This window comes from Mobula hypostoma, chromosome 13, assembly GCF_963921235.1.
Source record: "Mobula hypostoma chromosome 13, sMobHyp1.1, whole genome shotgun sequence".
In the NCBI taxonomy this organism is placed as follows: domain Eukaryota; kingdom Metazoa; phylum Chordata; class Chondrichthyes; order Myliobatiformes; family Myliobatidae; genus Mobula; species Mobula hypostoma.
This window is the reverse complement of record NC_086109.1, coordinates 3,703,156-3,716,951: the sequence shown is the minus strand read 5'-3', so window position 1 is coordinate 3,716,951 and position 13,796 is coordinate 3,703,156. Positions and strand designations below refer to the sequence as shown.

Genomic DNA, 13,796 nt, shown 5'->3' with positions numbered 1-13,796 from the left:
CCTTTCTTCCATGGTCTTCCACCCTCTCCTATGAGACTCCAGCCCTTTATCTCCTTCACCAATCAACTTTTCAGCTCTTAACTTCACCGTCTCCATCTTCCAGTTTCCCCTATCACCTACCACCTTGTACTCTTCCTCCCCTCCCCCAACCTTCTTGCTCTGTATTCTCATCTTTTTTTCCAGTCCTGATGAAGGGTTTTGGCCCAAAACGTTGACTGTTTACTCTGTTCTATAGATGCTGCCTGGCTTATTGAGTTCCTCCAGCATTTTGTGTTCTGTGTGTGTTGTGTTGGCGCGTGGCCAAGTGGCTAAGGCGTTGGATTAGTGACCTGAAGGTCGCGAGTTTGAGCCTCAGCCAAGGCAGCGTGTTGTGTCCTTGAGCGAGGCACTTAACCACATATTGCTCTGCACGTTTATAGCCCAGCAGTGGTGGTTGGTGCAGTATGGACAGGACAAGAACACAAGAGATTTTGCAGATGCTGAAAATCCAGAGCAACATTTGCAAAATGCTGGAGGAACTCATCCGGTCAGGCAGCATCTATGGAGGAGGATAAACAATCAAAATTTTGGGTCAAGACACCAAGACCTTCCATCAGGACTGGCAGAAACTATGGGCCTATCTGGACAGTGAGGTAAGAATTAGAAATGAGAATAGCAGGGCAAGGAACCTGTGGTGTTGGTAGCAGTGGATTGGCAATCTCCATAGTTGATGAGGTTGGTGATCCTTAGTGGGGGAAAGAGGGGGTGTCTGAGAGTCACTGCCTTGTCTCAGCAAGGTAGTGGTCAGTCCACCAGACTACAACAGCTCTCCCCTTTTCTGTGGGTTTGATGGTGGGGTTGCAACTAATATGGTTAAACAACTTCAAACTTCATCAGCAGTCCCGAAGCAGTCCCAATCCCAACCTCACCATCAGCCATCAAACCAGCAGACAAGGGGGCTGTTGTAATCTAGCAGACTGAACTCTAACCTTGTTGAGGTCAGAGGGAAGCTCCAACACAGCAATTCTGATGACGAGTCTCAGCCCAAAATGTCAACTGTTCATTCCCCTCCATAAAAGTTGTTTGACCTGCTAAGTTTTTCCAGCATTTTGTGTGCTACTCCAAGAACTAACTGACAGAGGAGTCACGTGGCGAGGAGAGCCCTTTAATGTATGACGACGGGAACTCAGCCCATCGCTGGCGATCATTCCACAGTTTTCCAGCCCTTTTCAGTGGATTCTGTACAGAAACCAAGGAATCCACACATTTCCAAAGCAGCTGCAGAGAAGCTGGGAACTCAAAGCGTAGCCTAAAGGTCTGCACAAAACTGCTACTGGATGGTGAGGGGATTTAGTGTACAAGTGGGACTGTCAGTGTTATCGGAATTTCCTGCATATCTGGAGGCCTAGTCGGCAAACAAAATTGGGAGAGCGGAAAGCAATGAAAACAACCAGCAGCCAGACGTGGAGACAGTATGTGGGGGCCTTTTTAAGGGGTGTGTAAGAGAAGGTGTCTGAGAGATGCCACCTGGCCTCAGCAAGGTAGAGGTCAGTCCGCAAGACTACAACTGTGTTATACAGACACAGTCAATTGTAACTCACATCAATGTGACTTTCAATATTTTCTTCAGGTTTCTAAGCTCCACTGTCCTGCGTCCTCCACACTGAACTCGTCAGTATTGTGGCAGTGTTTACTTGAACTTGCAGCTATGATAGAACTGCCTCTGCTGGGGCAAGTGAATCACTGCAGATAACTCAGCGAGGAACTCCAGTGCTCTGTAGGGTGACAGTTAGCATCAACATACGAAAACAAAGAGGTTGGCAAATGGTAATGAATATGAAAGCACTTCACGATGTTTAACCTATTTCACAACTTCACAATATTCTGCACTGGTTTTGAACACCATTTATTTCCTTTGATCACTGACACGCAAGGACTCAGTCAGCTCCACCAAGGGCACTAGCCTCCGTAGTATCCAGGACATCTTCAAGGAGCGATGCCTCAAAAAGGCAGCATCCATCATTGAGCACCCCCATCACCCAGGCCATGCCTTGTTCTCATTGATACCAACAGGGAGGAGGGACAGGAGCCTGAGGACACACACTCAACGGTTCAGGAACAGCTTCTTCCCCTCTGCCATCAGACTTCTGAATGGACATTGAACCCATGGACACTACCTCATTATATGTTTTATTTTCATTTCTATTTCCACATTATTTATTTAATTTAACAATTTTATATATATACTTACTGAGACACAGGTTTTTTTCCTTTCTATTATCATGTATTACATTGTACTGCTGCCACAAATTTAATAACAATGCTAGTGATAGTAAACCTGATTCTGATAACCAAACCATCAAGGCAGAGGTTGTAAATAATAATGGGTAACAGAAACAATAGATTAGGACATCGAACGTAGACCAGTACAGCTCAGCAAGAGGCCCTTTCGCTCACAATGTTGTGCTGAAACAATTAAATTAGGAATCAAATGGCTAGCTGAACTAATCCCTTCTGCCTGGTACAGTATTAGACATTTCAACCCTGGGAAAAATATACTGCCTGTCTTCTCTATCTGTGCCTCTCATAATCTTAAAAACCTCTACCAGATCTTCCCTCAGGCTACATTGTTCCTGAGAACTTACAGAGTCACAGAATCATAGAACACTACGGTACAGAATCAGTTCCTTCGGCCCATCTAGTCCATGCTGAAATATTAATCTGCCCAGTCCAATTGACCTGTCCCTGGACCATAGTCCTCCATTCCCCTCCCATCCATGTACCTATCTAAATTCCTCCTAAATGTGGAATTCCAACCCACATCCTCCACTAACACTGGCAGCTTACACATTCTCCCCACCCTCTGAGTGAAGAAGTTCCCACTCACGTTCCCCGTTGAATACAGAATGGACGTACATGGATGGGGGCATTTTCCATCAACAAAAAAGTTGAACGTTAAGGATGGAGTCAAGCTCTGGAGCAGTCGAAGGCCCAACGTCTACGAGTCTGAATCCAAACCTGCTGAAGGCTCAGGGCTGAATACACTGTCCTGGGGTTGGGTGGCTGTGTATGGGTGTGAGTGGAAGGGAGGAACGAGGCTTGTTTGCTTGTTGTTTTCCATTTTGTTACGCTTTGAGGGCTTGCTCTGCCAAGCATTGTGGGCATGCTGCATTGGCACTGCAATGTGTGGTGGCACTTGCGGGCTGTGCTGGTTGTTACGCAAACGACACATTTCACCGTATTTTCAATGCACACTTGATAGATAAACCTGAGTCTGGAATCATGAAATGTGTGGTGGTGGGAGTACTGGCAGAAAGCAGGAAAGCATTAAAGTCTGGATGTGTCTGGTGCACACGAGTGTGTGTGTACAAGATCATACGTGTGCGTGCACATGTGAGTGATCAGGAGTATGCACGTGCCAGTGCAGAATGTATGAGAGTTTTGGCATTTGTTCAACAGGCAGTGCACTGTGTTGTGATATTCACTTTAAGCTACATTCCAATCATTTCTTAATTATATAAACAAGAAAAGGAGGCAGACAAAATACTGCGTCCCTCAGAGAATTCTTCACAGACAACCGCTTTTGCAGAGAGCCTCCTGCACCTGCCTCGAACAACTGTGGCGCGCTACGTTAACACGGCCCAGGAGAACTGGACAGCGTGAGCAGCTGCTCTGGCTCCCCCAACAATGGGCACTTTCACACTGCTCAGTTAACGATGCAGACAGATGCTACAGAGCCGTCAGACTTCTGTGGAAAAGTGAGCAAGGGGTTGCCGCAGCCATACGCGCGATTCGCATTCCACGTCCACTCAGCGCATTCCCCTGGGCTTAAGGAACAAGGATACCCCTGACAACCAGCCCGTGCCACGATGTTCAGTAACGGGGAGTGATGCAGACAATCTGGTTCTGTCACATGCGCCGAATCAGAATCACGTTTAATATCACTGGCATATGTTGTGAAATTTGTTGTTATGCGGCAGCTGTACAATGCAATGCACGGCAGAAAAAGTATAAATTACTACAAGAAATATAAACACAAGAAAATCTGCAGATGCTGGAACTCCAGAGCCACAAATATAAGACGCTGGAGGAACTCAGCAGGTCAGGCAGCATTTTTGGAAAAGAGTAGAGTTGACACTCTTTCCCAGACCCTTCATCAGGACTCCTGAAATGTCGACTATGTACTCTTTTCCACAGATACTTTGAATAAGAAATAAATACAATGTGTTTGTGTGTATCTATCTAACTATATACATCTATAATTCAATTAAATAATTTGTGTGAAAAGAGAGCAAAAAAAAAGTAGAGTGGTAGTGTCATAGATTCATTGTTCATTCAGAAACCTGATGGTGGAGGGAGGAGTTGTGCCTAAAACACTGAGCACTGAGTGTGTGCTTTCAGGCTCCTGCACCTCCTCCCTGATGGTAGCAATGAGAAGAGGGCATGTCCTGGGTGATGGGGGTCCCGAATGATGGATACAGCCTTTCTGAGGCATCACTTGGTGACAAAAAGCCCTTGTACTTTACTGCACCAGCAAGCAGGTCATAACAACATCAGCAACTATCACATTCTCTGGCAAGAAAAAACATGCATTGCCCTCACCATGTGGACACGTCCTCTTCTCATTGCTATCATCAGGGAGGAGGGACAGGAGCCTGAAGGCACACACTCAAGGAATCAGGAACAACTTCTTCTCCTCTGCCATTAGATTTGTCATAAACACTACCACTGTTCATTTATTGCAACTTACAGTAGTTTTATGTCTCCCACTAAACCACTGATTTCAAGACATATACAGAATATATAGAGAGAGCATACGTACAGAGAACATGTCTTATGAAGATAGTTTGTGGAGCGAAGGAGGATGAGAGGTGTGCTGATGCTGTTTACTGTACTAACACGGCACAATGTACTGTGTATTGTACAAACAGTGTACTGTATTGATACTGTGTACTGTACAGACACTGTGTACTGTACCGACACGGTGAGCTGTTTGACACTGTGGACTGTACTGACACTGTGCACTGTACAGACACTGTGTCCTGCACTGACACTGTGTACTGTACTGATACTGTGTACTGTACTGGCACTGTGTGCTGTACAGACACTGTGTACTGTACAGACAATGTGTACTGTACAGACAACGTGTACTGTACAGACAATGTGTACTGTACTGACATAGTGCACTGTACTGGCACTGTGTACTGTACTGGCACTGTGTGCTGTACAAACACTGTGAACTGTACTGCTACTCTGCACTGTACTGACACTGTGTACTGTACAGACACTGTGAACTGTACTGCTACTCTGCACTGTACTGACACTGTGTACTGTACAGACACTGCGCTCTACAGACACGGTGAACTGTACTGACACGGTGAACTGATTGACACTGTGGACTGTGCTGACATGGTGAGCTGTTTGCCACTGTGCACTGGACTGACACTGTGTACTGTACAGGCACTGTGCACTCTACAGACACTGTGTCCTGTACTGACACTGTGTACTGTACTGACACTGTGTCCTGTACTAACACTGAGTCCTGTACTGACGCTGTGTCCTGTACTGACACTGTGTACTGTAGACACTGTGTACTGTACAGCCACTGCCCTGTACTGACACTGTACTGTACAGCCACTGTGCGCTGTACAGACACTACTGTACTGACACTGTGTACTGCACTTCAACTGTGCGCTGTACAGACACTGTGCGCTGTACTGACGCTGTGTACTGCACTGCCACTGTGTGCTGTGCTGACACTGTGCGCTGTACTGACACTGTGCACTCTACTGACACTGTACTGACACTGTGCACTGTACTGACATGGTGAGCTGTTCACCACTGTGCACTGGACTGACACTGTGTACTGTACAGGCACTGTGCACTGTACTGACACTGTGTACTGTACAAACACTGTGAACTGTACTGCTACTCTGCACTGTACTGACACTGTGTACTGTGCTGACACGGTGAGCTGATTGACACTGTGGACTGTACTGACATGGTGAGTTATTTGACATTGTGCACTGTACTGACATAGTGTACTGTACTGGCACTGTGTGCTGTACAAACACTGTGTACTGTACTGACACGGTGAGTTATTTGACATTGTGCACTGTACTGGCACTGTGCACTGTACTGACACTGTGCGCTGTTTGACACTGTGTACTGTACTGACACTGTACTGTAAACACTCTACTGTACAGCCACTGTGTCCTGTACTGACACTGTGTACTGTACAGAGATGGTACTGTACAGCCACTGTGTACTGTACAGCCACTGCCCTGCACTGACACTGTACTGTACAGCCACTGTGTACTGTACTGACACTGTCTACTGTACAGACACTGTACTGTACTGTACTGACACTGTGCGCTGTACAGACACTGTGTACTGCACTTCAACTGTGCACTGTACAGACACTGTGCATTGTACAGACACCGTGCGCTGTACTGACGCTGTGTACTGCACTGCCACTGTGTGCTGTACTGGCACTGTGCGCTGTACTGACACTGTGCACTGTACAGACACTGTGCACTGTACTGATGCTGTGTACTGCACTGCCACTGTGTGCTGTACTGACACTGTGCGCTGTACTGACACTGTACTGACGCTGTGTACTGTACAGACACTGTGCACTGTACTGACACTGTGTACTGTACAAACACTGTGAACTGTACTGCTACTCTGCACTGTACTGACACTGTGTACTGTACAGACACTGCGCTCTACAGACACAGTGTACTGTGCTGACACGGTGAGCTGATTGACACTATGGACTGTACTGACATGGTGAGCTGTTTGCCACTGTGCACTGGACTGACACTGTGTACTGTACAGGCACTGTGTGCTCTACAGACACTGTGTCCTGTACTAACACTGAGTCCTGTACAGACACTGTGTACTGTACTGACACTGTGTACTGTACAGAGATGGTACTGTACAGCCACTGTGTCCTGTACTGACACTGTGTACTGTAGACACTGTGTACTGTACAGCCACTGCCCTGTACTGACACTGTACTGTACAGCCACTGTGCGCTGTACAGACACTACTGTACTGACACTGTGTACTGCACTTCAACTGTGCGCTGTACAGACACTGTGCGCCGTACTGACGCTGTGTACTGCACTGCCACTGTGTGCTGTGCTGACACTGTGCACTCTACTGACACTGTACTGACACTGTGCACTGTACAGGCACTGTGCACTGGACTGACACTGTGTACTGTACAGGCACTGTGCACTGTACTGACACTGTGTACTGTACAAACATTGTGAACTGTACTGCTACTCTGCACTGTACTGACACTGTGTACTGTACAGACACTGCGCTCTACAGACACTGTGTACTGTGCTGACACTGTCTACTGTACAGCCACTGTGTCCTGTACTGACACTGTGTACTGTACAGAGATGGTACTGTACAGCCACTGTGTACTGTAGACACTGTGTACTGTACAGCCACTGCCCTGCACTGACACTGTATTGTACAGCCACTGTGTACTGTACTGACACTGTCTACTGTACAGACACTGTACTGTACTGACACTGAGCTGTACAGACACTGTGTACTGCACTTCAACTGTGCGCTGTACAGACACTGTACACTGTACTGACGCTGTGTATTGCACTGCCACTGTGTGCTGTACTGACACTGTGCACTGTACTGACACTGTGTACTGTACAGACACTGTGCACTGTACTGACATGGTGAGCTGTTCGCCACTGTGCACTGGACTGACACTGTGTACTGTACATGCACTGTGCACTGTACTGACACTGTGTACTGTACAAACACTGTGACCTGTACTGCTACTCTGCACTGTACTGACACTGTGTACTGTAGAGACACTGCGCTCTGCAGACACTGTGTACTGTGCTGACACGGTGAGCTGATTGACACTGTGGACTGTACTGACATGGTGAGTTATTTGACATTGTGCACTGTACTGACATAGTGTACTGTACTGGCACTGTGTGCTGTACAAACACTGTGTACTGTACTGACACAGTGAGTTATTTGACATTGTGCACTGTACTGACACTGTGCACTGTACAGACACTATGCACTGTACTGACACTGTGCGCTGTTTGACACTGTGTACTGTACTGACACTGTACTGTAAACACTCTACTGTACAGCCACTGTGTCCTGTACTGACACTGTGTACTGTACAGAGATGGTACTGTACAGCCACTGTGTACTGTAGACACTGTGTACTGTACAGCCACTGCCCTGCACTGACACTGTACTGTACAGCCAGTGTGTACTGTACTGACACTGTCTACTGTACAGACACTGTACTGTACTGACACTGTGTACTGCACTTCAACTGTGCGCTGTACAGACACTGTGCATTGTACAGACACTGTGCACTGTACTGATGCTGTGTATTGCACTGCCACTGTGTGCTGTACTGACACTGTGCGCTGTACTGACACTGTACTGACACTGTGTACTGTACAGACACTGTGCACTGTACCGACATGGTGAGCTGTTTGCCACTGTGCACTGGGCTGACACTGTGTACTGTACAGGCACTGTGCACTGTACTGACACTGTGTACTTTACAAACACTGTGAACTGTACTGCTACTCTGCACTGTACAGACACTGTGTACTGTACTGACACGGTGAGCTGATTGACACTGTGGACTGTACTGACACGGTGAGCTGTTTGACACTGTGTCCTGTACTGACACTGTGTACTGTACAGACACTGTGCACTGTACTGGCACTGTGCACTGCACCGACACTGTACAGGCACTGCACTGTACTGACGCTGTATACTGCACAGGCACTGTGTATTGTACTGACACTGTGCACTGTACAGACACTGAACTGAAACTGCATTGTACCGACACTGTGTACTGTACTGACACTGCGCTGTACTGCCACTGTGCGCTGTACAGACACTGTGCTGTACAGCCACAGTGTACTGTACTGACACTGCACTGTACTGACACTGTGCACTGTACTGACACGGTGAGCTATTTGACATTGTGCACTGTACTGGCACTGTGCACTGCAGAGACACTGTGTGTTGTACTCTCACTTTGCGCTGTTTGACACTGTGTACTGTAGACACTGTGTATTGTACAACCACTGTGTACTGTACTGACACTATGTATTGTGCTGACACTGTGTACTGTACAGACACTGTACTGTACAGCCACTGTGTACTGTACTGACACTGTACTGTACAGCCACTGTGTACTGTACTGACACTGTACTGTACAGCCACTGTGTACTGTACAGACACTGTACTGTACTGACACTGTGCTGTACTGGCACTGTGTACTGTACAGACACTGTACTGTACTGACACTGTGTACTACAATGCCACTGTGCGCTGTACAGACACTGTGCACTGCAGAGACACTGTGTGTTGTACTGACTGTACTGTACAGCCACTGTGTCCTGTACTGACACTATGTATTGTGCTGACACTGTGTACTGTACAGCCACTGTCCTGTACTGACAGTGTACTGTACAGACACTGTACTGTACAGCCACTGTGTACTGTACTGACACTGTCTACTGTACAGACACTACTGTACTGACACTGTGTGCTGTACTGGCACTGTGTACTGTACAGACACTGTGTGCTGTACTGTACTGACACTGTGTACTGCACTGTACAGACTGTGTACTGTACTGCCACTGTGCGCTGTACAGACACTGTGTACTCTACTGACACTGTGTACTGTACAGACACTGCACTGTACTGACATTGTGTACTGTACAGGCACTGTGTACTGTACTGACACGGTGAGCTGCTTGACACTGTGCACTGTAAAGACACTGCACTGTACTGACACTGTGTACTGTACAGACACTGTGCACTGTACTGCCACTGTGCACTGTACAGACACAGTGTACTATACTGCCACTGTGCACTGGACTGCCTCTGTATAGACACTGTGCGCTGTACAGACACTGTGTACTGTACTGCCACTGTGCGCTGTACTGCCACTGTGCGATGTACTGATACTGTGTACCGTACAGACACTGTTTACTGTACTGTCACTGTGTACTGTTCTGCCACTGTGCACTGTACTGGCACTGTGTACTTTACTGCCACTGTGCACTGTACTGCCACTGTACAGACACTGTGTACTATATAGACACTGTGTGCTGTACTGCCACTGTGCACTGTACAGACACTGCACTGTACTGACACTGTACTGTACAGACACTGTGCACGGTACTGCCACTGTACAGACACTGTGCACTGTATAGACACTGTACTGTACTGCCATTGTGCACTGTACTGGCACTGTGTACTGTACAGACACTGTGTACTATACTGCCACTGTGCACTGTACTGACACTGCACAATGTCCTGTGTGCCATGCACTGTACCTGAAGTTGCACGCTGTACTGGTATCCTGTGTACAGAAGCTGCATACTATGCTGACACTGTGCACTACTGACCCTGCACGCTGTGCTGACGCTGTTGTACGGGTATTTTGGCACTGCCTGTTGTACTGTATTGGCACTGAGCACTGTACTGACCCTGGACAACGTATCGTACCGTGAGCCGTGCTATATTTTCCACATCAAGAAACAGCCGAAATATCCAGAAGGACAGAATCGGAGGGACACTGACTCTGACACTAAGCATCTCCAAAGCCGACTATTTAAAAACATTTTTGGCCCCTCAGAAGGGAACAGTCAACATTTCAAAGTCAGTTCAAACATTTCAGTCAGCATGGAGAATTCAAGAGTTGAAAAGCCAGTTTCGTGCTCCAGGGATTAGACATGCGGAGTATTGTGTATCACAGTCTATGGATGGAATATAACATTACCAAATAAAATCTATCAGCAGCTGATACTTTAGAAGTCACACACTGAACTAAATGGGAAATACTTTAGTATTGTTTTATCAATCATGCATAGTTCCCTGCAAGACTCTCTAAATAATTAATTACGTTCTAGAGGTTGATGTTTTCATTACAAGGATTGAATTCTTCTATTTGGGTGTAATTTCTCGGTGACTATATCAGGGCGACAGGAACCCGCAGAGGGTGAAAGTCAGAAGGACGATGGAAGAGCTAGGCTTGTTGAGGAAGAGGCAGGAGTTTGTAAACCCTCCTCAATCACAGTGGCAAGCAACAATTCCAATGAACGGCAAAACACGAAGCAGCAACGAACACTTACTCAGAGAAGGAAGAAAAATCATTTTTTTAAACAGCAGGGACTTTACAATGTAATTGCTTGCAATTGTCAGCATTATCCATCACAGCGCAGAGCTTTCTGAGACTGACTATCAATCTCTTACCTCAGCTCCAACAGGACCAACGACAGGGGACTGGAATATTTAACTACTACAAGCGGGAACGTTTCCGGGTTAAAGGTCCTGGTTCTCAGGGTATTCACACTCACACTCAGACTCACACACATCCACACACACACACACACACACACATGCACACAAAGCATGCACACATACATATCACCATACATGCACATAAACATAAACACACACACACACACACACACACACACACATTAACATGGTTAGGCGTATCAGCACACGCTCGTATACATCAATGCACGTATTCACATATGTATATGTGCACACACACATGCACTGGTACACAAGCACAACAATACTCAGACACATGTGCTATTTAATATACCATATCTTACACAGATGCCACTTACATATAAAATCTCTCACCAGGAGAAACACTAGAGCAGCAATAACAGTACATGCCTGAGGTGAAAGGTTATAATATTGACAGAATCCGTTCCCTTTCATGCATTCTGTATTACAAAATAAATAATCTCAGCTTTGGAGATGTTAATGTGCATCACTGTAGGCAAAGAGTTCATCTGAAATCCGTCACTGGGGAAATGATATCGTTATAATCATCACCATAAACATCACACGCTTCCCACTGAAATATCTCTCCTCCCCCGGGCAGCCCTTTTCCAAGGTTTTTAAGCAGAACCAGACTTTCCTTGTAAAAGATAATTTTATATAAACAGTCGCAGTCTGGCAGGCCAAAGATACTTCAGCAATTTGCTAGATTATCAATTATGCACAAGGTTACCACAATGAAATCTCAGTTTTAAGCACCTTTAAATTGGTAGTTGCCATGGCGACTGCTGAACTTTCACCCTAGCAACAACCTGAAGGACAACCCATAAAAGAGCCGACTCAGGAGACGATCGTGAACCAGGCACATTCCTGCTCTGACAACCACAAACCAGGCAGATTCTGGAAGTTTCCTGGCTGTGTTAAACAATTCCACCGGCCAGATGCAGTGGCAGGCGGAGTTTAGGTGGCAGGTAGGGAGGGAGAACGTAGGTCGGACAGCTCAACATTTACGCTAAGTTCATGTTCAAAGTAAATTTATTATCAAAGTACATTTATGTTACCATACACAACCCTGAGATTCATTTTCTCGAGAGGATACTAAATAAATCCAATAACCATAATAGGATCAGTGAAAGATTACACCATCTGGGTGTAGAACCAGTATGTAAAACACAATAAACTGTGCAAATACAAAAAGAAAGTATCATCATCGGCAGCCGTCGATCCCAGGGGATCATGGGTTTGTGCTTCTGGTGGACTGTGTCCTCTCCAGGGCGCAAGCCTGGGCAGGAAGATTTGAAGAACCGGCTGTTACCCATACAGCGGGTTCCCCCTCTCCACGTCACTAATGTAGTCCAAGGGAAGAGCAAGCGCCGATACAGCTTGGCACCAGTGTCGTCGCAGAGGTTGCCAGAGTGAAGTTGTAAACAACATCAAACTGCCTTAGGGATCCCGGGCCGGATTTCTTCCTCGGGGTTTACTCCCGAAGCCTTTCCCATGGGTGGGTACGGCCGCAAGGAAGCGGAGGTTTAAAATCAGAGTTTCCCTTCCCCTACTGGGGCTGCCGTCCCAGGCTGGCGAGCCCCACCTGCCTGAAATAATAATAATAATGATAAATAAATAAGCAATAAATATCAAGAACATGAGATGAAATCCACAGGTTATGTGAACAGTTCAGTGATGGAGTGAGTGAACTTGAGTGAAGTTTTTCTGTCTGGTTCAAGAGCCTCATGGTTGACGGGAAACAACAAGGGACCCAGTGAGAGCAGGAAATGGACATTCTCCGGAAGGATTGGTCTTGCCTGCTTCAGAAAGATGGATGTCATGAAGCTTTTTGGAAGAAGCGTTTGCTATGTCAGCAAGGTCAGACGGTTCAGGGGGAGGTCAGTGTGCTGACAAACTTCTCCATCACCATTTGCTCCATGGACACAGGACATGTGGACGATCACAATGGTTTGCTGTCCTCCCATCGCTAACAAATTAGCAGCAATGAACTCACCGCTCTTGGAAGGGAGCTCTGATTTCACCTGGAGTAGTCGAAGAGCCATGTCTCTCTTCCCTTTCTTGGCCTTTGTACTCACTAGCCCTCTACTGCCTCCAGGTACATAAGTAGAAAACAGAACAGACGTGATAAGGATGGGTTACAAAAGACATTCATGGATGTGAGCCGTTCCGGGTTAGTGGGTTCCGGGATCAGATGTCTGAGTAAGCAGAAGGCACAAGGTTCAGTCAGTCAGCGAGCCTGGAGTTTGGGGTCCCACCATTAGCTACGCAAGGGATCAATACCGAAGACCAGCTCCCATAGGTCATTTGGGAGTCCGGAAGTCAAGAGACTGGAGGCCTATCCTGCAGTTGAAGGCCTGTCCTGGAGTCGGAGGTCTGTTCTGGAGTCGGAGGTCTGTTCTAGAGTTGGAGGACTATCCATTTGTATGGGTGGGTGGGTGGGAGAGAGGAAAGTGGTTTGTGTTGCTGCTGTTGTCTTGTTG

General features: G+C 46.8%; 1 protein-coding gene across 2 annotated transcripts in view; it reads right to left on the bottom strand.

The window, feature by feature from the left end:
• Positions 1-13,796, bottom strand: part of LOC134355368 (plexin-A2-like) — a 560,952-nt gene that overhangs the window by 248,618 nt on the left and 298,538 nt on the right. The window lies entirely within an intron of this gene.